This window comes from Carcharhinus amblyrhynchos, chromosome 10, assembly GCF_965287045.1.
Source record: "Carcharhinus amblyrhynchos chromosome 10, sCarAmb.v2.hapA, whole genome shotgun sequence".
Classification (NCBI taxonomy): domain Eukaryota; kingdom Metazoa; phylum Chordata; class Chondrichthyes; order Carcharhiniformes; family Carcharhinidae; genus Carcharhinus; species Carcharhinus amblyrhynchos.
The window spans coordinates 34,338,104-34,363,335 of NC_137333.1; positions in this window are offsets into that span (position 1 = coordinate 34,338,104).

Consider the following 25,232-nt stretch of genomic DNA (forward strand, 5'->3'; position numbering starts at 1 on the left):
CCCCCATTCCTCTATCCCATCCCCTTTCACCTCATCCCCCACACCCTCATCCCCTATTTCCCCATCCCACCACCCCATCACCCATCCCATCCCTTATCCCCTCACTCCCACCCCCCACCACCCCACCACCCCACCCCACCCCCCATCTCAGTCTCCCCACACGCCATGCCCCCCACCATCCCTGCCTTCCACCTCATCCCCCGCCACCTCTCCACCCCATCCCCCGCCACCCTCCCACCCCATCCCCCGTCACCTCTCCACCCCATCCCCCGTCACCCCCCCACCCCATCCCCCGCCACCCTCCCACCCCATCCCCCGTCACCTCCCCACCCCATCCTCCCACCTCCCCAACCCCCACGTCCCCATCCCTCCACCCTCCACCCCCCACCTCCCCATCCCTCCACCCCCCACCTCTCCATCCCCCCCATCCTCCCCACCATCACCCCCATCCCCTTCCCCCTTCTCCCATCCCCCCACCTCCCCCACCCTCTCATCCTCCCCCACCCTCTCATCCTTCCCCACCCTCTCATCCGTCCCCACCTCCCCCATCCTCCCCAACCCCCATCCTCTGCACCCCCATCCTCCCCCACCCCCATCTTCCTCACCCCCCACCTCCAACTTCCAACCTCGAACCTCCCACCCCCCCCAAGCTCCCATCCCCCCACTTCCCCCCCACCCCCCAGCTCCCCCTTCCACCCTCATCCCCCACTCCCTCCATCCAATCCCACCCAATGTGTGGAGGAATTTCACAAGCCACATCGGGCCATACCTTGGTTAAGCCTGTATTAAAGCCATCTCTTAGAAGAATCCTTACAGCTGCACAAAACTTTTTCAGCCCAACTCCTTCAATATAAATTGAATAGGTGTGCCAGAAATGAAAGACCATCGTCTAATCCACTGGACCACCCATTTCCTCATTTGGAAAGAACAGTGGTGCAGTCCTTTAGCACATGTTATTGTGTTATACACTGAAAAATATCAAAGAAAAGTCTGCAGATACTTGGCAATATATGTGGAACAGTTTTTCCTTCCCACCACTATAGACCTATACGGAAGTTGGAACATGGAAACACTACATTCAGCTCTTTCAAACCATGTCAACATTTATGTTCCATTTCAGCAATCAGTTCTAACCACCTTTATATAGTTTGAAATGAAGTTTGTTTCAGGCAGTGGTACAAAATAGACAGTATAAACTGGCTGCATATTAGTAGCAACATCTGATTTCAGTTGTATTGCTGTCAGCTAAGATTAAAAATCAAGCCTGCTAGGTGAGTGAAGGAAGAGACAATGAGATAGGAAAATAGGATGTGCAATGTGATTAGAACAATTTTCTGACAGAGAGGGTAAATGCTAAGATAAAGGTAAAGGGTAAAAGTTAACATAGGGCCTGTTGAACCAAACAGACTATTTTTCTGCTGTAACTTGTCAATTGATGGTGACAGGAAAGGAGGAGTTTCATCTAACTAATTCCCAAGAAAAGGTAAGCAACGTTCCATGCAATAACCCAGCAATGTTCAGTTTGGGTTCTGAACGGGCTATTTGGTTCTGAACCTCATTCCAGCTTTGAACAAACCAGAAGTAAAGTAAGAGTAACAATCAAGTGCAGCATCAAGCAGCTCTCGTAAAATTGCAATCGTTGGGAATCAGGAAAAACTCTCAACTGAATGCAGTTATACCTAACATCAAGGAGGATGGGCATGGATGATGGAGGCCAATCTTCCCAGTTCCAGAACATCACTGCATCAGTTTTGTGTGGGATTGTGCTATGTCTAACAATCTTCAACCCCTTCATCAAAAATCCTCTGTCCATCATTGCATCAGAAGTGGGGATGTTTGTTAATTTTTGCATAGGAAGTGTTCAGTTCCATGTGGGAAGTGTCAGATAATGAAGACATCTTTGTCCATATGCAGTAAGACCTGGACAACGTGCAGATTTGTGCTGATATTTGCGCTAATGGCCAAATTTGGAGGTAACAATTGCATGAATGAAGGTTTTAGCAGTAGATGAGCCGAGCCAGGGGCAAAGTCTGGTGACTTTACAGAAGCAGAGTAAGTAATCTTTGTGATGGCGTGAATATATATCACAGAAGATCATTTTGGGGTTGAATGTGAACAGTCTGGTTTATTCACTAACAAGAAGGAAGGATTTGGGAGTTGGGGAACAAAGTTTGGAATAGGTTAGAAGATAATGGATTCAGTTTTTCCAATATTTAATGGGAGAATATTTCTGCTTCTCCATCACTGAATATCGGATATGCTGTCTGATAATTTTGAAACAATGTAGGGGTCGAGAGAGTTGATGATTGAGATTCAGCTAGGTGTCATCAATGTTCATGTGAAACTAATACAACAGATGATGCTGCTGAGGGACAGCATGTAGGTGAGCAATTGGAGTGTTCAAGATTGACCCTTAGAGGACAACAGAGAGGATGATGCAGAAGCAGAAAGCGACTCCATTACAAATGATGGTCTGTCAATGATTAGGCAGATAAAAATGGAATCAGAGTGCAGTCCCACCCAGCTGGACAACGGAGAGGCAATTGGAGTGAAATAACATCTTTTGGTGCAAGTTGAAAGATAGCAATAGGTTAACTTGGACAACCATTGTTTCTCAATTAATAACACAAGAACAGATTATCTGGTCATTCATTTGTTACAATGTGTAGAATTTGCTATCTGGAAATCTGATTCCTATGTTGTTGTAACAGCAATTATATTCAAGAATACTTTGTGAACTGTACAGCACTTTAAAATGTTCTGAGTCACAACAGGTACTAAATAGGTACAAGTTCTTTCATTACAAGATTGATAACTAGGCAATGAATAATACATTCGGTAAGTTTGCAATAACAATAACATGTATTCATTGGGCCCTATTTTACCATTTTGATTCTAAGTGCTGGACAGACTTGAAATGAATCTGGAAGTGTTTCTGATTCTTTTAGACCCGTGCTGTAAAAAAATCAATGACTGCATCTGAACAGCAAGTGTGAGTGCTGAACCCTATCTTGCATCTTCCCCAGATCTCCCCCAGATCCTTCTACCCCCAGCATCCTGCATGTTTCCAGCCTCTGAACTCCATGCAGCTCCTTCCTAATCTCCCCTCTCCCCCCAAGAGCTCCACTACGCTTGCCCTCTAAGGGCCACCACCTGATCTTCTGCAGGAGTCACACCACCATTTCTTTCGTGGCTCCTTCTGTCTCCACAAGAGAAGTCCGACCACAACACCCGTGAGGGGGCAAAGACAGGGGGTGGTAAGCCAGACCTCCAGGTCCTCACCCGCTTTGAGGAGCAGGCACCAAAGCTCTCAAGGGAAAGGTGGTGTGGGCTGTCAGTGACAGCATGGTCAGGCTGCCATCAAGACATGAGCACTTGTCATTCCTTCAATCATTTTGAGGCAACTTCCCAGGGGCACAAGTTTCGAGTGCGAAGGACAAGGTTTAAAGATGTATGATACATGTTTATTTGCACAGAGAGGGCAGTGGGTGCCTGGAACTCACTGCTGGGGGAGATTGTAGATGCAGATACAATAGTAACCTTTAAGGGACATCTCTATAGCGATGTGAATGAGATGGGAATAGAGGCATGTGGTCCCTGGAAGGGGACAAATCAGATGGGCAGCCTGGTCACTGCAGGTTTGGAGGGCCAAAGGGTCTCCTGTTTCTGTGATGTCATTTTTTTGGTGCTTCGTTCTATGTTCAATGGAGAAATGTGAATTACGTATTTGGCATCCCAGATTCCTCTCCCTCCCTTGCACTTAACCTTGCGTCCTATGTTGCAGGGACATATCTGGACACCCCTGGGGTCTTCTAAGTTACAGGCCCCTGCTGCAGCTCCTGCCCATCCTGGTCAACACAATGCGGATGAGTCCTCAGATGATATGCGTGAAGGGGGTGGCACCGTCTTGATGTCAGCTTCCACCTCACAACTCACTATCGCAGATACTGACACATCAGTGGGTCCAGTTGGTGTCGAGAATTCTGGGTCACACTCTGGTGAGCACGACACATCTGCTGATATTCATTGGGTGGAGGAGGGAATGTCCGAGGCCTGCTAGAGGTGAGGACTCAGGTGGTCGCAAGCTACATGCTGGGCCTCTGAGATCACTTCTCTCTCAGCTGCTGGAGATGCAGCAACAGAGCCAAGGGATGCAGGAGGGGTTGACGGCTACACTGGACCAACTGTGGGGCAGTTGAGAGGAGTCCCAAAGCTTTCAGGTGGACCAGATATTGCCTGTCTTGCGTGCTTCCCAGGCCAACACTGCAAAGGTGGCGTCTACAGTGGAAAGCCTGGGGCAGGGGATCATCACCATGAGTGGCAGGCTCTATGCGATGGCTAAGTCACAGCAGGCTACAGCTGAGGGGCTGAACAGGATTCTCAAGGTTCTGTGGCCCATGTCCGAGAGGCTCAAGAGCTTGCAGGAGACCCAGCCAAACAGCGCTGAGACACAATGGGCTATGGCAGCAGCCCTTGAGATCGTGGCCCAATCTCAGAGGGCTATAGCTGAGGGGTTCCAGACTGTGGCCCAGTCTCAGAGGACATTTGCTGTTGATTTTGAGCAGTGGCCCTCAGTTCAAGTGGCCATTGCAGAGGGCTCAACCACCATTGATGGAACTCAGGTTGTCCTCCAGTACTGGCAATTCCAGGTGATGCCAGAGTTTCTGGAGTTCACTGCAGAAGCACCGCCATCCCTTGGAGTGACCCAGGGGCCCACAGGAACTCCAAGGGAGGAGGAAGGGCTTCAGACAATGCTGGGGTCTTCCAGCCAGGAGAATGTGGCTGTGACTATACCTTCTGACTCCCCCCTTTCTGACACTGAGGCATCGCAGGGGCAGCGAGATGAAGAGGGTGTCATGGAAACATCCCAGACACCTTGGAAGCAGGCCAGGGCCCTCAAGTTCCAAGGCCTCCAGAGGACACCCGCCATGTGCTTCACGGGCCACGGGACATGGTAGGTAGCTGGTCCACTTCACCTCCAAGGTACATCCTGGGGAGTCACTGAGACATTGTGGTAGGCCACGTAAGGTTAGGAAGTTGTAGTTGCACTGAGATGGTACGGGTGATGGGCCGCACTAATTAGAAAAATATTTAAGCACGTTAACATTTTGTGTTCACAGTTTTTATGCTAGAATGTCTTATTTAAACACCTTTATTGCAAATAAATGATTTTTTCACCACCCATCTGTGACTAATTTGTTTTGATTATGAGTCCTCTTCCATCGATGATCGCCGGAGGGATGCTTCATGTTGATGTCAGTTGGGGAGGCCCCTCAGTGCTGTGTCACTGAAAAAAAGAAAGCACTGGTTCCCAGACCCCATAAGTGATTCCGTCTCGTCCTCCAATCAACCCATCCCAAGGCGCTGTATGGGCGTTTTAGATCCCTTACCCACTACACAGTGGGCCCAGGTGCCAGCATGCATGCGGAGCTCAGGTAGGAGTCAGACTAGTTTGCACCAGGGCATCATCATAGTGGTGCTTAGTGAGTCATCATCACCCTCCTGTCTGCCAAATAACTCACTAATACAGAGTACCCAGGCCCACCACTCTGGTATGACAATGTTGCAGGATATGGAAGGAATCTTTTTGGGGGGCGTTGGGGTGGGGAGCGGGGAGAATGGAACTCACAGGCACTTGCTCCTAGCGACTGAACCGCCTGGTGATCAGGGCCTCCCCTGCCGCCCTCACATTTGGGCTGCCAGTCCTCCAATGCCTGGTTGGTGTTTCTCAACATGTTCTTCCTCATCTTCCTCCTCCTCCTCTTCCTCCACCTCTTGCTGGGCAGCCCCCTTCCCAGCGATGTCTGGCTGGTCAGCTCCCTCCTCCTCCTCCAGTAGAGCACCTCTCCGCTGTGCCAGGGTGTGCCAGGCACAGAACATCACCACAATGCGGGAGAAGATCGGGGGTTGTACTGGCAGGCCCCGCCACATTGGTTCAGACACCAGAAACGCATTTTGAGGAGCCCAATGCACCTCTCCACTGTTGCGCGGGTGGCTACATGGGCCTCATTATAGTGGGTCTCCACTTCAGACACAGGCCTCCATACAGGCATCATCAGCCATCTCCGAAGAGGACAACCCGTATCACCCAGGAGCCAACCTCACAGCCTGGACTCTTCCTCAAATGCCTCCGGGATGCCTGAGCTCCTAACATGAACATGCATGCTGACTGGATGTCTGGCATAGGCATGCATGATGGTCATATTGTGGTCACACTCAATTTGAACATTCAGGGAATGGAACCTCTTGCTATTGACAAATCTCCACCTTGAGGGTGAAGTGTGTGCAGTCGATCACCTGCTGCACACTAGGCATCCCCTCAATGGCTGTGAGTCCTGCAGCCCGGGCTTCCTGCTATGTCTGGTCCAGATCGCAGTTGATGAACTGTCCAGCGTGGGCATACAGGGCATCAGTGACCTGCCTCACACAGGTATGCACTGCAGATGGGGAGATGCCACAGACATTTCCGCTCGGGGTCTGGGAAGGGCCAGTAGCATAGAAATTTAGAGCGGCCGTCAATTTGACAGCCACCGACAGTGGGTCCCTCACCACCCCCCCGCCCGCCTCTGGGTGCCAGGTCCTGCAACAAATTAGACAAGTAATGCACGGTCTTCTCTCAGAGTTGGAGATGTTAGCAGCACATGGTGTCTGACATCTGCTCGAAGGACACTTGTGCGCAGTACTGCTGGGATCCTTGCTCCCTCCTTCTCCTATGCCCCCCCCCACACTCTGGATGAATGGTGGTCACCTCCTGTCTCTGGTGGTCGTCTCCCTCTGGTCCTTGAAGTAGTAAATTCCGGGCCTCTTGTTCCCGCAATTCTTCCTCTTGCTGCTCCTTCTCAGCTCCAGCAGCACCCAAAAGAATAGCAAGATCTATTGGTTGCATTGCAAAAGCCATGTTGTTAGCCTGAAGGTGGGAGGGGAGGAGGGGAGATGGAGAGGAACATGTAGAGGTTAGGGAATGCTGATTGCCCCTAGCACATCAACAGTCATTGTCCATACCCCTTAATTCCCCCGGCCACATGCTCCCCACAATCATAGCCCCCTAATTCCCCCAGCCACATGCTCCCCACAATCATAGCCCCCTAATTCCCCCAGCCACATGTTCCCCACAATCACAGCCCCCTAATTCCCCCAGCCACATGCTCCCCACAATCACAGCCCCCTAATTCCCCCAGCCACATGCTCCCCACAATCATAGCCCCCTAATTCCCCCAGCCACATGCTCTCCACAATCATAGCCCCCTAATTCCCCCAGCCACATGCTCCCTACAATCACAGCCCCCTAATTCCCCCAGCCACATGCTCCCTACAATCACAGCTCCTTGTCAAGTGTGATTTGCGAGGGCTTTGTGCACATCCTTCAGTGGGAAGTGAGCTGAGTGCACTAGGACCCAGCAGCATGACAAGATCCGAGGTCAGTGCTGCAAGTTGGACATTGAAGATCTGCCTCCAGCCCCCGCACACTCAGAGAGCTGCCACTGACCTGACACAGAAAATGGTCACAACAACTGGACACCCATGGGTAGCAGAGAGCCATTGGACGCTATGCACATACCTCCTCACTAACCTCACCGATGGAACGTCCGAATCGGACTTTTATGGAGCATGGCTGATTTGCCCCGATTCCTGATTGGCAAATGCAGTGGTAAAGGGGAAAGTGTTGGTAATGTTGGACGTCCAGCCCATTAATTCAATTTAAATACATTCAAATGCATTTAAATTGGCATCACACCCAAAATGGAGGCAGTCCTGATCGTGGCCATTTTCAGCCATCGGTCAAGGGGAACGGGCCTTAGAGGCGGTCGCATATCGTGCTACTCGCCTCACACCCGACTTTACCAAGTTTACACAGCTGAAAACGAGTGCAACTTGATGGTAAAATTGGACCCTTAGTACTTTAATATAGTGAAAATATACAGCCAATTCACAGGAGTGTCATTAAAGAAAATTTGCACAGAGTCACATAAGAGATGTTGGAGCAGATGGTCAAATTTCAAAGGTAGATTATAATAGGTGTTGCAAAAAAGAGCTGGTAAGTTTTTGATGCAAGTTCAGAGGCTTACTACCTCCTTCTCAAGGTCAGCTGGAAATGGCCAATCTCACTGTAATATACATTTCTGCTAATCAATTTTCAGCCTATACTTCAGTTCATTTCAGACTGTAAGTAAATCCTTTATCTGTCTCTTCAGGACAAGTATTCATGTGTGTGGCATTCTCTGCTGAGGTTTAAAAGGCACTGTCATTTATACATACTGCAAGTCTGGGACAGTTTGACCATTACTTAGTAACAAAGTGCTCCGAGTCTGTTCAATTTTTCAATTATATGTCATTAGACTCTCAAGCAACTCACTAACAGTTCCTTAGCTTAGAAATCACAAATGTTCAACGTTAACAGAGCTTAATCATTTCATGGCCACTCAACTTGGCATTAATTTATCATCTCTATTACATTAAAAAAATTCCATTGAAAACATTTCATATGACTTAGTTGACAAAGCATTCATTTTTTCTTGGACCCAAATCAGTTTTTGACTTATCTTTCACATCTATAAAATTAAGCATTTGAAAATTTTTCACAAAGGAATGAAAGGCCCTTCTAACATATATTAAACTGATCTTTTTTTACACCCTAGCCATGACTGTAACACTACATTTTACTATGCATACAAAGGAAAAAAAACAGTATCTATTTCTCTCTCTCTGTATCCCCACCATGTAGATGGATTTCGGACTGATAGATATTGAACTGGCCATCATGGTGGCAGCTATTGAGGAGGAAGTGGCTCAGGAGATGGAGGGAGTCATACGGCCACTACAAGACCAGTCAGTAGCAGAATCTACAGAAGGACTGCAGGGGGCTGCCGGTCAGGCCTAGGAAGTGGCAGCACACTCTCCCACGGAGGGGCCAGGGGAAGGACGATGTGGAGGCAGAGAATCTATAAGACAAGGTGATCCTTTGAGGGCCTGTCTGAAGCCATGTGAAGGTGTTGGCTCCACCTGAGCAAGGAGGCAGTGTGACACATGTGTCAGGTCTTGGTAGAAAGAGGAGGGAATCTGCTCCCAGTGGAAATGAAGTTTACAGCAGCCCTTAACCTCAACGCCACAGGATCATTCCACTGCGAACATCTGTGGCATCTTACAGGCATCTGAGCACAGGTTTGTCTGCAGGTCATGGATGCCTTGTATGCCTGGGCAGGCCAGTACCTACATTTTAATGTTGGCCAGGTGCAACAGGAAGCCAAGGTTGCAGGCTTTGTCACTGTCGCTGGCATGCCCCACATGCAGAAGATTGTGAATGGGATGCACATCATCGTGTGATCTCCGCGAGGTGAGGAACAGCAATTTATCATCAGGTAAGGCTGCCACTCCCTCAATGTCCAGATAGTGTGCGACAACAGACTAATTATTGTGCAGGTGTGTGCACAGCACTGAGGGGTGCCCATGACAGCTATGTCCTGAGGTATTTGGACATGCCAGCCATGTTTGGCACTGCCATGTTTGCACTGCCAGGTAGGCACTGCCAAGGGACAGTCCAAAGTGTCGGGGTAGGCCAGGGCAATTCCCAGGCATGCCCCGCTCTCCCCGGGGGTTATGCATATCTTTGTGCCCTCAGTGGGTTCCCCTCGGCTGCATCACTTTCACATTGCATGGATATCCTTTAATTGTATGCAAAATTATGAAGATGGATTCAAATGAGGTTCCTGCACTTCGTGGGTGGGAACTCCGTTGTGTAATCGGCGAGGGGCCAGGAAAATCAGAGAATGAGACCTTGCTGCCTGGATTCTCATTTTAGCGACCTCATGAGATTTTCTACCAATATTGCCTTCTTCACCCATGGTGAATGGCACAGGAACCACCATCAGCCACCCTACTTTCCCCCCAACCCCGCCTCACACCCCCCCACCCCACCCCCCTCCACCCCACCTCACACCCCCACCCCATGGGCAGAATTTTGTTTCTGCCAATTGTCAACTTTAGCCAATAAACTGGAGAGCAGCCCATTGGCATCAGCAGTGAGAAATCACATCGCATCTTCAGGCATTCGTACAAGTGAAGAGTGTTGCAGGCGTTTCATGTCATGCCCGTTGCAGGCTGACTCTGACTCGCCTGCCCTGGCATCACTTGAGTTTAGAAATAGAGAACGGGGGAGGGGAGAGGACATCATTTAAATGTCCCCCCAACACTTGTTCCAAGTCCACTCGGGAGGCTGGCAGACATGAATACAGCACCAAGGTTTCATGCAGAAGTCTTCACCATGATGCTGAATGGGGTGGCAGCTTCTACCCTCAAATGGGCTGAAAGCCTGCCAACAAGGTAATCAACCTTGCATGGGAGGTGGTGACAGCGCTAATATGTGCCAGCTGACTGCACAGGAAAATGGGAATACAACTTCAGGGAGAAAACAAATGATGTCCTTTGAGTCACTTGAGTAAGTCACCGCTCACACACCCATCACACTTCTACCGGGACTGCCACCACAACGGGTCTCACCACTCACCCTCCCCCTTGCCACCACCACCCCCCCCCCCTTTATTTCACACCCCAGCTCCCACTCACTGACCCACATGAGGGATCCTCAGCGTTTGACTCAGCACATATCATGTTTACACTCCCCCATTTGTCTTATTACAAAACAAGCTGGAGTACAACAAGAAAGAGCAAGCATGGCAGAGTGGAGCAATGCCTGAACTGAAAGTCCTCACTCCGTTTGAGGGGACAGCACTACAGAGGCCAGGGAGGAGATGGGCTGAGGGTGAGATTGGGGCAGGAGGCAAAAGTGAGAACCCTCAACACATGCTGCCATTGGAAGTAGCTCCATATGTGTTATGCCTCTCTTATCCTTATGTCCCTGCCAAGCACTAATGGCATCTCCCTTACCTCGCAGGGAAATCAGATGAGCAGCCCAGCCCATCCTGCAGTAGGCCACTGGGGACCACAGAGGAGAGCTGCTCCGAGGATGATTACTTAGACATTCACATGAATGAGGTGTTACAACCTGCTCCAGTTCAGATATTTGCATCTCGGTGGGAATTATTAGGAGGCAGGCCTCTGATGATCCAGAGCAGGTTGATGTTTTGTCACTTTTACTCTGCAGGTGTGCTGGTCCACCTTGTTGTCTAACAAGGGGCATACACACTGTGGGTCGTGCGTGGGCTGCTTTTGGATGTTTCAAGAGTGGCCTAGTACTTTGCGTCGTTGTGTGTGCTTAAACCTGGACCAGCAGATGGGCACCACAACAGCTCAGTGACTATCACTGCTAGCTGTGCAGATACATGGATTTGGGCCTGTGTCTGTGGGAGTTTGCGCATTCTCCCTGTGGTTGCGTGGGTTTCCTCCGGGTGCTCCGGTTTCCTTCCACGCCCCAAAGATGTGCTCTTAGGCTGATTGGTGTAACAAATTGTCCCTAAACTATTCTCCCCTGAATTTGGTTTCCAATGGGGGTACCATACACATACACACGGGTCCAGGTAGGTGTAGGAAAATGCTCTGTTAAGATGGCGGCACAGGCTCGTTGGGCTGAAGGGCCTGTTTCCCGTGCTGGGTTGTTCTTTGTTCTTTGTTAGGTGGAGGCAGGGATGTCCCAGTACTTAGAAGACTGCTGTCGGCAAGGACACTGCTGAGCCCCAGTCATATGATGTGTCTCTAGACTCGGTCATCCCTCAACTGCTGGAGCTACAAAAGCAGAGTCATAATCACAGTAAAAAGTCTGACAACACCAGGTTTCAGTCCAACCGATTTATTTGATAGTAAATTCACTAGCTTTCGGGTTAGCCCCTTCGTCAGGTGACGAAATCAGTTGGACTGAAATCTGGTGTTGTCAGACTTTATACTGTGTTTACCCCAGTCCAACGCGGGCATATCCACATCAGAGTCATAATCATCAGGAAGGGATGTCAGCATCACTCCTCGGATTACAAGGCTGTTTGGAGGAGTCACAGCACTTTCTGTCCAAGGAGATCATGTCGACACTGCAGGGCAATCAGGCCAACACTGCAAGGGTGGCGGCTGCAGTGGAGATCTTGGTGCATGACGTGCACTCCTTGGCAGAGAATGTCTACTCCATGGTTGAAGGCAAGAGCTTTATGGTGTAGGGCATCAACTGCATGATGCAGGTACATGTGGGCATCAACAAGTGCCAGTGCCAAAGGATGGAAGGACTTATAGACCTTACTCCAGCTGCCCCAAGGAATCAACTTTGGATGTGTTGAGGGCCCTCAAAGATCTGTGTAATCTGTGAATGTTTCAAGGTATACAAGCCAGGGAAGTGCCCAGCATACCTTGCAAAGATCTGCAGGACCTGTTTCCTGTAATTTCAGGCCAGCTGCATGTTATATTGGTTGCTTCCAAGGGAACTCTGAAAGATACATGTGTGGAATCAATGGCATCCTGAACCTGTGAGAATCTGAAGATCATTGCCAACTCCCATTGTTTGATACTGATCCTTCAAGCATGAATGCATCTCCAGTACCTCTATTGTTCCTAACCAGAATGTTGACATTGACTCTTATTTGATTTGTGGGTGGGAGGATGTCCCTATTTAGTAAGGGTCTGGTAGTGCTCCCCTGGCCATCAAAGGGGATTACCATTTCATTTGTTGTAGAGGGTGGCCTCTCTTGGACTGCAGAGATTGGGGTGCCCTTTAAAATGGCTGAACAACAGGGCTGGTGGGTGGGTTTCCGGTGAATCCCACCTGACAAATGCTGCCAACACCATCGGGAAAACTGCTATTTTTCCCACTGGCATGGGCACTTAGCCTGAAAACAGAAGGATTCCACCCATCAAAGATGACAGCAGAAAATTTGAAACCATTTTTATGCTGGTGGGAAACTAACTTTTGGGTACTCTCCAAATTTTCCCATCCTGCCCGCCATGACTTCCACCACTGTCAGGACTGGAAAATCCCACTGTACGTTCACAGCCAAGGACCAGTGGGGATAACTCCAAATTATCACGAAGATTGAGGTTCAGTGCAGGAAGGGCAAGATTGTAAAGAGAGGCAATTGGATCACTGAGTCATAGAGGCTTACAACATGGAAACAGGCCCTTCAGACCAACCTGTCCATGCTGCCCAGTTCTTACTAGTAAGTTAGTCCCAATTGCCCATGTTTGTCCATATCCCTCTATACCCAACTTACCCATGTAACTGTCTAAATGCTTTTTAAAAGACAAAATTGTACCCGCCTCTATTACTGCCTCTGGTAGCTCATTCTGCACACTCATCACCCTCTGAGTGAAAAAATTGCCGCTCCGGATCCTTTCGTATCTCTCTCCTCTCACCTTCAACCTGTGCCCTCTAATTTTAGACTCCCCTACCTTTGGGAAAAGATTTTGACTATCTAGCTGATCTATACTCCTCATTATTTTATAGATCACTATAAGATCACCCCTAAGCCTCCTACGCGCCAGAGAAAAAAGTTCCAGTCTATCCAACCTCTTCTTATAACTCAAACCATCAAGTCCTGATAGCATCTGGTAAATCTTTTCTGCACTCTTTCTAGTTTAATTTCTATAATAGGGTGACCAGAACTGTACACAGTATTCCAAGTGTGGCCTTATCAATGCCTTGTCTAACTTCAACAAGACGTCCCAACTCCTGTATTCAATATTTTGACCAATGAAACCACTGGGAGAAGAGAGACTACCATGTTGATTAGAGGGTGGGTAGAAGTACTCCTGCTGATCCTGACATACAAATCAACCTTGAACAGCATTTGTGTGATGGATCTGTCAGCTTCTGCCTGCTTTTAACTGCTGAGTTTCCCAAATTCTGAAAAATCAGGCTCACAGCTATTAAATTTAAATATCTGCCAAAAGCCTAAGGAATACAGGTTCTTGAACATATTAGAATCACCGACCCACTCTCCCGGGCACTTTATTCAGACCTCCTCAAACCCTGACTACTGCCCCCTTACCCTCTCCTACCTATTACAGGGCTAGTTAAATGTCCCATTGTGGATTCTGCTTCTGATCACTATGCACAGATTCTTGCTCAAACCTGTATGTGCATGGTTAAGCCTTATTGTGATACCTCTCATGCTGACTCGCTTATAAACTCCAACAACCTGTAGATGCACAAAAAATAGGCAGTTACACGAGAGCAGTAGATGCAATTGGGAAGCTAGACTTCTCTGCCTTCAGGATTAGGAATTAGAAATAGCACATTCAAAGACCTTGAACTGAGTTGAATAAAACAGATTAACATTTTCATTAAACCATCAGACAAAGCAATTTCTTATGAGCATTTTAACATGAATATTTGTTAAAAGCAACATCATATTTTCTCCCTTAAGAGGCAAGAAGAGGTACAATTTAAGAAAAATGTGATAATTGAGGTTGGAATTTCTGTTTATTTTAGGCAATTCAACATAATAAAATAGTTCCTAATAGCTCACGCATGGAGGTAGGTTCCAACTGAACTCTTAACTCTTGTGATGCAGAAATAACTTCCATCTGTTATACTTTTCAGTAATGATTCCTTCATGCTTGTGAGACAAGACCTAATCCCCCCATTAGATTTGAGATAGCGGCCGTGATGTTTACAATGCTTACAATGGAAACCAAGAGAAGTGCCAGGGAATTTTGGGGACATCTTGAACCCTCCCAGAAAGCTTTGTGTGATTGGAGCACAAGTGGAGAATTCAACCATGGAGGCTGGCACACTAATTTGTGGCCTACACGACCTTTCTATCATGAATGTTGAAGACCACCAATGTAATGGATTGAACATGATACAGTTTGTGAATGGGACAATGCTAATCTCTGTCATTGTACTCAACCACTCAAATACCAGAACTAGCTTTATGTTGGTAACATAAACCTTATTACAGCAAAATGAAATTTTATTTCAAAATTAAACAAATGCCTAAACACTTTTAAACTGGTTACTCATCTTATTTTGTTACTGTCAGGTGAAAGTCAGCATCTGGAGTAGTAAATCTAAAATGTAACCTCATAATACAGAACCAAGAAATATTTGTATTCACATGTAAATATACAAATAAATATTTATTCTCACAAGTAAGTATTACAACTCATATCTGTGATCCATAATTGAATTCTAGCTCATGAAAAAAACTGTCCTCAAAACAAAGGTAGAGTTTGACTGGAGTGTGACAGCGAGGATTCTGAGCAATATTTAAACAAATCAGTTACAAAGGAAAACCGTATTGTAGATAGAGTGATACCTGACCCACAGGAGAGAGATAGACAAGAGAGAGATATGTATGAGAAAGGTATGCAGGAGTGAAGTACACAGGAGTGAGGTGCACAGGAGGGAGGTATACAGAAGAGTGTTACAAAGAAGGGAGGTTCTAAGGAAGAAGCTGCACAGATGCATTGGAGACCAAGATCTATAAGTTTCCTACCCGAAACAAAATTAATTAAATAGTTTGGTTTTTATGACTATCCAACTGTTTCATGTTCACTTTTACTAATATCAATCTTTATTCATATTGGGTTGTGATCTCACACTTCTTAAATTATTATTACAGATTCATTATCATAACCTCTTGGCTACTTCTATGAATGTTAGATAGTAACCAGGATGTCGAAAAAATACAGGAATAAAATGCTTATTTGTTGTAGGGTGAAAAATACACAGATCAATGAGACAAAATAAAACTCAGAGAAAAAGAAAATTGGCAAGAAAGGGAAACAAAATAAGATGCCAGGTTAAAACCAGGTTAAAAGTGTTTAGACATTTGTTTAATTTTGAATTAAAATTTCATTTTGCTGTAATAAGGTTTATGTTACCAACATGAAGCTAGTTCTGGTATTTGAGTGGTTTTACAATGACAGTAATGCTTATTTCAAGGTTGCTTGTTATGAAGTGAAATCCTATAGAATCAGCTGGTCCATGAAGACAGGTATTTCCTTGCATCTTGCAAAAGTTAAAGGTTAAATGGTGTGGAGGCCATTTTGTTATTATCTTTAATTTCCCCCAGCTATATTAATGTTCTAACTATTATTTTCAGAGAAGGTTAAATTGTTTTCATTAATAATCTAATGGGAGGAAGGTCAGAGAACTGATAGGGGTTGCATTTAGGAATAAATCTTTTGTCATTTTGCTCTCATTAATGTCAGGTTACAAAAAGTGATTGTTATAGGGTGTTGGAGATTTGTTTCCACCTCTTTGAGAATAGCTGGAGAATTGTCTAATTTACAAGGTTCATTTTAATTCACCATTTGAATTGTTTCTGCTTCAGTATTCTTCATCTTGCCATGTTCTCTTGGCCTGTTGTACTTTTTTTCCCCCTCTTTCTTTATTTTATAAGAATATGGATGACTGCTGTAGAGTTTGCTGTAACTTCACCAAATTCTAAGTACCAGCATGCTTTGCAAGGCCAAACAGCTTTTCAAAATAAAAGCAGCTGAACACTTCAAAGTTGTCTTTCATAGAAAAGGAAGATCTGGGGCAGTAATGAACTGCTAACGCCTCCCAGCATACCAGACTGTGAGACATATGAACCATTAAGAGAAATGTCAAAACAAAGCAACCATTCTTCAAAGCTGTGTTAGCTCAATCAGTTTGTCTTGCCCAATAAATATGTTTGCTGAAGTTTATTAGCGTGTGGAGCTTAGTGAAAAACTTTGGGCTGAATTTTGTTAAGGTGCCAGAAATACCATGGTCTGAGCCAAAAGCAGCAGTGGATCTTCATTTGACGAATACCAGGACTAGATGAGGTCTGGCGGGGCAGCCAATTGAAAGAACACCACCAGGGCTGCCATCCAATTAAAGATGATGACCCACTCCCCTAAATCCGCCAGCCACATCAGAGGGCTGGAGGCTCAGTCGTCTCAGCATTCAGTAATCTTAGCTGTGCCATTGGATCATGTAGGCCTATGGTGGTCAGTTTAGTTTTGGCAATGAGAAGACTGAGTTAATATAAATGGTATAAGATACTCAAACCAGTGGGCAGATGAAAAGCCATTGTCAGATAGATTTCAAATATGGGGACTATCATGCAGCCTTGTTTGACATCATAGCTATATGATTTCTTCCTTTCAGACACTTTATAAAACACACCTCTTTGGCAAAGCTTTTGTTTATCTGACCTAGTTCCTTCTTACGTGGCTCAGGATCATATGTAATTTTATAATGCTTTTGATTTGATTTGATTTATCACTGTATTAACATACAATGAAAAGTATTGATTCTTGCGAGCTGTACAGACAAAGCATACCATTCATAGAGAAAGAAATGAGAGAGTGCAGAATGTAGTCTTACAGTTATAGCTAAAGTGTAGAGAAAGATCAACTTAATGCAAGCTAGGCCCATTCAAAAGTCTGATGGCAGCAGAGAAGAAGCTGTTCTTGAGTCGGTTAGTAGTGATCTCAGACTTTTGTACCTTTTTCCTGACAGAAGAAGGTGGAAGAGAGAATGACTGGGCTATGTGGAGACCCTAATTATGATGGCTGCTTTGCCGAGGCAACGGAAAATGTAGGCAGTGTAAATGGATGGGAGGCTGATTTGTATGATGAATTGGACTTCATTCACAACCTTTTGTAGTTTCTTGTGGTCTTGGCAGAGCAGGAGCCAGATTGTGATACAACCAGGAAGAATGCTTTCTATGGTGCATCTGTAGAAGTTGGTGAAGTTGTAACTGACATGCCAAATCTCCTTACTCTTCTGAGAAAGTAAAGGCATTAGTGGGCTTTCTTAACAATAGTGTGGGCATGAAATGGACCAGGACAGGTTGTTGGTGATGTGGACATCTAAAAACTTAAAGCTCTTGACCCTTTCTACTTTATCCCCATTGATGTAGACAGGGGCATGTTCTCCTCTATGCTTCCTGAAGTCGATGACAACCTTCTTTGTTTTGTTGACATTGAGGGAGAGGTTATTGTCGCCGCACCAGTTCACCAGATTCTCTATCTCATTCCTGTACTCTGCCTCGTCATTGTTTGAGATCTGACCCATTACAATGGTGTCTTCGGCAAACTTGAAAATCGAGTTGGAGAGGAATTTGGCCACACAGTCATAAGTGCATAAGGAGAGCAGTAGGCGGCTGAGAACACAGCCTTGTGGGGCACTGGTGTTGAGGATGATCGTGGAGGAGGTATTGTTACCTACCCTTACTGATTGTGATCTGTGGGTTAGGAAGTTCAGGATCCAGTTGCAGTGGAAGGAGCCGAGGCCCAGGCCACGGAGTTTGGGGATGAGTTTTGTAGGAATGATGGCGTTGAAGGCTGAGCTGTAATCAATAAAGAGGAGTCTGACATAGGTGCCTTTGTGATCCAGGTGTTCCAGGATTGAGTGCGGGGCCAGGGAAATGGTGTCTGCTGTGGGTCTGTTGCAGCGGTAGACGAACTGTAGTGAATCTAGACAGTCTGGGAGGTTGGAATTTATTCATGCCATGACTAACCTTTCAAAGCACTTCATAATGATGGCTGTCAAAACCATCGATAGTTATTAAGGCAAGCTGCTTGGCTTTTCTTTGGTACTGGGATGATAGTCATCTTCTTGAAGCAGATAGGGACCTCAGGTTGTTGTAAAGGGAGGTTGAAGATGTCTGTGAATACCGCCTCCAGCTGATCCACACAGAATCTGAGTGCTTGTCCGGGTACCCCTTCCCCAGGCCAGTCGCTTTCTGCGGGTTGACCTTCAAAAAGCTGCTCTGACATCTGCAGTGGTGACGTCAGATACAGGTCCATCCAAGGATTCCAGGGTGGAGGGCGTGCTCTCGCTGACCTCTTGCTGAAATTGGACATAGGATGCATTGAGCTCATCAGGGAGGGGTGTGTTGGAGCCGACGATTTTACATATCTTCATCTTGTGGCCTGTTATGTCTTCAAGACCTTGCCATGTGTGGAGGGGAGGGGGGTGTGGTCTGCATAACTAGGCTGGGACCCTAGCTTGGTCCGGTATAATCTTTTAGCATCTTTGATCGATCTCTTTAGACTGTATCTGGCTTTCTTGTATAAGTCAGGGCCACCTGACTTGAATGCCTTAGACCTAGACTTCAGCAGGCAGTGGATATCCCTGTTTACAGTAAGAAGTCTCACAGCACCAGTTCAAGTCCAACCAGTTTATTTAATAGTAACCCTACAAGCTTCTGGAAGGTTCCACACACTTGACGAAGGAACACTGTTTCCGAAAGCTTGTAGGATTACTATCAAATAAACTGGTTGGACTTGAACTGGTGTTGTGAGACTTCTTACTGTGTTTACCCCAGTCCAACGCCGGCATCTCTACATCATTATCCCCGTTCATCCATGGCTAATGTGAAGCTGTTGAGATATTTCATTACATGGAAGGTGCTACAAGAAAAACTGTTGTTGTTATCACAGCATTACAGAACTATTGAATATTTACTTGTAGGGGGTGATTTTCCCCCCAAAAAAACCTAAGTGCCCAATGGGTGGGAAAATGGGAGTTTATCCTGCCTTTTTTTGGGCATACTTAATTGAATGAACCTCCATCACTCTGTGCATTGCAGGAGAACTCACACCAGTCAGGGGGAGATGGAGCTTAATTCTACCTGAGAGGCCAGCAACATTGTGCTGGATAGGCCACTGCACATGTGCCGATCTCCCAACTGACAGAGCAGCACATGCGCACTTACTCCCATATCGCTGGCTTCCCGATCTGCAGCCTCTTGATTGCTTCCCAGGTGCCCCTTTTTCTTCAGCTTAAAGCATTTGCCTATGTGAACCAGACCACCCCGATCACTGGCTTCCCAACTGCCCCCTGATTGCCAGCCTCCCTAATCCCCACCTCCCTATTGCCAGCCTACCTGACCCCCAACCCTGGGCAGGCCCTGATCACCAGCCACTCATAGCCAGCCCCAATCTTTCCTCATATGTGCAGCCCCAATCTCCATCTCCATATGTAGCCCCGAATCCACCCATGTGCAGCCCCGATCACCCTCCTCTCTGCCTCTCCCACTGATCCCAAAAGCAGAGTGTGCCGCATGTACCCCTTACCACCTCCAATTGGCCCCAGCCCAAGTGGAATCCATCCCCAGTGGGCAGTGCCAGGGTGAGTGATGGGCAGTGCCAAAGTCAGCTGGCACTGCCCAAGGGGCAACCCAATGACCTCCCAGGAGTGCCTCAATGGCCTCTTTCCTCACCAGCAGAGTGATCACATCAGGTCCATGTTGATGGAGACCAGCTCTAAGCCTTGCTGGTGAGAATATTGTCCCAGGCTCACTAACAATGTGGAAATGTGAATTGGTCAGATGCTGGTTGCAAGTCCCACAACAAGCTAATGTCTCCCGGACCCTGCTGCACTACTCAAGAAGCACAGTGGCCCTGTAATCTCTTGCTGATTTTTAAGTAAATGAAAGTTTACCCAGAAAAATCTTTGTCTCAAATAGTCTGGTCCACATATGCAAATGCAGTAAACTGTACGAAAAGGGAATATCTTAAAGTATTGCAGCAGATGGAGTATTAAATGAGTGTTATAGAGACAGGCCTAAGGCTTTGGCCTTGAGCCTGACCTGAGAGTAGGTGTTGGTATCATGCTAAATGATGAGTTGATGTGTGTCAAAGGGAAACTGCTTCGAGATCACCATGTGGTGCCTTCTGTACAAAATGTAACTGATCTACCTGCGGCATAATTTGTTTAATAAACTGCTTTAGTCACTATAAGAACTATATCTCACATTCCGTTAGAGATCTGAAGGAAAGGCAGAGCAGTAAACATTGAACAAGTATTTAAAACATATTCTTGAGTAATACGTTTCTTTAAAATCTTGTACTGGATGCTTACACAGTGGTTTTGAAAATGTCAGGTTTTCCTACACTAAAATAATTGATACAACTTGCTTTGATGATATCAGTGCTTGTTACAGTCCTGAGAAAGGTTCTTGTTTGTTGCAATGTATCAAATATTAAAAAGTACTCTGGATATTGTTATGGATTCCGTCAAAGCCTGTTAAAGTCAATAATGTTTCCCTTACCAAACCTACTGAAGTATATTGAATTCTTTAATAATACATGTGAAATTCTTAGCCAAGAAGCCTTCCTGGGCTCAGGATTTATAAATGTCAGTATTTTTTTTAGCAAGTAATAATAAAGGTTTAACAGGTTCTGTGATAGTCAAATATCAATATTTAATGAGACTACATATACGAGGAGACTTCATGATTTAAGAGTAATTAAAGTCAAGAATGGATTATGAAACGTTCACAAGGGAACTGGGTGAACTTTGTTTCCTGTTTTTGTGTTTTTTTATAACAGATAAGCTGATGCACCTGAGGTTTGATTGTTTATAAATATATTTTAGTTATAAAGCATTTAGGTTGAGGAGCTTTTCATTATTGAAGGCCTCTTCCTTCTTGTTTCAGCTGTTCTGTCCACTTGGATGACATTTATTGTAATCCCTGACACCAATATGACAAAAGAACCAAATTTACCAAATGACCCAAACAAGATAAACAAATGGACAAGATTTTATTTTTATAACTTTCATTTTAATAATCAAAGAAAAATCAACATGAATTCAAATGAATTAACAGGCAAGTTGCAGTCAATACGAACTATAATTTACACATTAAATACCCAATACAATAAAGATAGATCTCATGGATATATGGACTGTCCACATAACATAAACGGCACAATTTCAGTCACAAAATGTCTCAAGATGCCAATCTTCCTCCAGTAGAATTCCAGCTACTTTTCTGTCAAGGATTTAGCCACCAATTCTCATCCATTAGCAACTTCTAATCAACCCAACTTTTGACAGTATGAATCCATCAATAACTTTATCTGAAATTTCAGTGACAACCTTGTGCGTTGTATGGTTGATGCCAGTCAATTTATTCCTTTTAAATAGTTGAAACAACAGCAGAAACTTTCATTTTTTTTGTCACCCAATCTAAGCATTCATGTTCCTACAACCACTTGCGCTACATCACTAACTCAACCAACTTTAGATTCACACGCCAAAATCTTGCTGCTGTTTATGCCAGTGGGATGTTATGGTATTGCTGATGGCACACCTCCACAGCAGATTCCCAGCAGTGAGGCAGGGGTTCAAAGGGGAACCCTGCTGTCAACAGCAAGACCATAATGTTCCACCACCAGCAAATGGCACACTACTTCCCACTGCCATGAAACTCACCAAGGAGGGAGAGGAAAATCCTGCCACAGTTTGTGTTTCAATCTTAATTTCCTTAAACATACCTGAAGGCTTATTTTCCCCTTCAGCTAATGTCTGACAACAAAAATACAGAATTTGAAACCATGGATCCCTCCACACAGTCCATATCTCTGTTCAATTTTTTTTTCCATTTTGTTTCATTAACTGTGATAAATATATGATCTGATTAACTGTTTTTGATGTGGGGCTATGAACACAAATGTTTGTATCAATAGGGGATTCAGTACTTGAAGGACTTTAAATGCATTTGAATAAGCTTTCATGAATGAGTGTTTGTTTATGTGATGAAATCTGTTACAGATTGTTAGAAATGCGTTTTATTTCATCTTAGCATTGTTCCTTTTATCTTAGCATTGTTCCTTGGCCCATTGTAGATAGTGGGTGAGTTGGCATAGAGGGTGTAATGGTTGGGAGAATGGGTTGGTTTGAGTTGCTACTAAGTTGGCACTGGGGCTATAAAGGGCCATGGGGATGTGTGAGAGGTCATGGATTGGCATGATGTGGCACTAAGTTGGCAAAGATGGTATGAGGGGTCATGGAGGTCAATTGAGGGACATGGGGTAGCATGGGGAGTACGAGGGGAAAATGGGAAATGGCTGGGGAGATTAGTTTGCATGGACAGACATGGATAAAGCACAGAATGTGGGAGTGGTGAGTGCCTTACTGTTTTTTATTGTAACTGGGACAAAGATCGACTTTTTTAACAGTGCACAATGGAACTCGACTGATCCTGTGACTCCCTCCACACTGTTTCTAAGAACAACAGACCCGACTGTAATTTTCATACACCCACCCGGAATGAACAAACTTCCCCAAACATTCAAGAAAGTTTTTCCTGAGTTGGGTTCGGGGAGTCAGGAATTTTCTGGACTTTGCACACTTGACACGGCAGCAGAAATTCAGCCTTCTACATCAAACTTTATCTGATAATGATCTTGTAATATGTTTTTGGACATTAAAATCATCAGAGAAATGTAAATTATTGAGGCTGACAGCACAGGGCTTTCGCAACAAGTTTCTTTTCTCTAGCATCTTTTCAATCTATGCTTGCTATTTTGTCATTGTGGCTTGTTGTAGGAGGTTAACAGCACAATCACTTTTATAATATCCTTTGCAAGACTAGCCATTTTTGATGCATGCCTAACAGCAATGAAGTATTATATAATTCCCAGCCTACAGGGAATTTTTAATAAACAATTTGTCAAATCAAAGCGAATTTCCTTGATAGCTATATTGTTACAATAAACATCTCTTTATTCTTCCTGTAAGTGTTTTGTATAGTTTTAATCAGCCAATCCTATCATCAGTTCATCAACACTGGTATTGATTTTGACAGACTGTGTAACCAATCTGTCAATGTCAACACATGGCTCATGAAAATTGCGATAGTTATGGTTGTTATTGGAAAAAATGTTCACAAGGAATAAATGACTATATTATTTTCTGCTTGCTCGCGTTGTTTAAATGTTAATGCCCCTGCTTCAGAAATTCACACACACATTTCATCCCACTACTCAATCACTTTGCATGATGGTTTTCAATTCAATCTCATGCACAGAAACAGATACTAAAGTTGGGCAGTAAGACAAAATAGACAATAATGATTCAGCAGCCCATCTAACACATAACCCCATTTTATTTTTTCTGAAAGGTCACTAGAAAAGGAAATCAAGTGGGATATAAAAGAGGCTGACCATTCACTATTGACCACTTTGAAGGAAAGGTTTTCGACAAGACCTTGGACAATATTTCTCTTCAACCAACATCAATCAAAAAAAAGGTCAGGCCATTATGCCATTTCTATTTATAAGTCTTGAAGTTTATTTATTAATGTCACCAGTAGTCTTACCTTAACACTGCAATGAAGTTACTGTGAAAGTTCCCTAATCACCATATATCCTGTACCTGTTTGGGTGCACAGAGAGAATTTAGCATAGCAATGCACTTAACCAACACATCTTTCAGGCAGTGGGAGGAAATTGGAGTACCCAAAAGAAACATAGAGATTGGCAGAGAATAGGACTCCACACGGGAATCAAACCTGGGTCCGTGGTGCTGTGAGGCATCAGTACTAACCACTGTACCACAGTTCTGGTTTTATAAGGTCACTGGCTATTGCATTAACCTACGTTATAACCAAAGTTCAAAATTATTTCATTGGCTCAAACCTCTGGGTACCGTGTGCCTATGAAAGATTCTATATTGTATAAATTCTTCATTTCTTTCCTATGGCTCAGTGAGCTGACCAGGTTGAATGAAACCAAAGTTATCAAGACAGCATAAAGCAATTAATAATCATCAACAAATGATAACGTCACAGATTGAGCTAAGCAATTATGACAAATAAAAGATTTTAATGTTTGAGGTATTCATGAAAAATGAATTCTTAAGTGTTCAGCAAACTGTGGCTGGAACTTTCCAGCAGTTCACACAGGCAGGATCATCCAGCCGATGACACAGCCCAGCCATGGGTTTCTTGGCAGTGTGGGGTGCATTCAACAGGGAACCTTGTTGATAACTGAGAGATCAGAAGATCTTGCTGCCAGCCAACGGCAAGCCGTCGCAAAACATGTGGAGATTGGCTAGGAGGGAGTTGAAGAGTGAGTTGAGAAGGGCTAAAAGAGGACATGAGAAGACTTTGGCTGATAGGGTTAAGGAGAATCCTAAGGCGTTCTATAGGTATGTCAAGAACAGAAGGTTGGTCAGGGCAAGATTAGGGCCAGTTACAGACAGCAGGGGGAAGTTGTGTGTGGAACCGGAGGAGATTGGAGAAGTATTGAACCAATATTTCTCTTCGGTGTTCACGCAGGGGGACATGAATATAGCTGAGGAGGACATTGGGTTGCAGGGGTGTAAAATAGACAGTATTACGGTTGATAAAGAGGATGTGCTGGAAATTCTTGAGGGGCTGAAAATAGATAAGTCCCCTGGTCCGGATGGGATCTACCCTAGGATTCTCTGGGAGGCTAGAGAGGTGATTGCAGAGCCTCTGGCTCAGATCTTCAGGTCGTCATTGGTCTCTGGTGTAGTCCCGGAGGATTGGAGGATAGCGAATGTTGTCCCATTGTTTAAGAAGGGGAACAGAGACTTTGCCGGGAATTATAGACCGGTGAGTCTTACT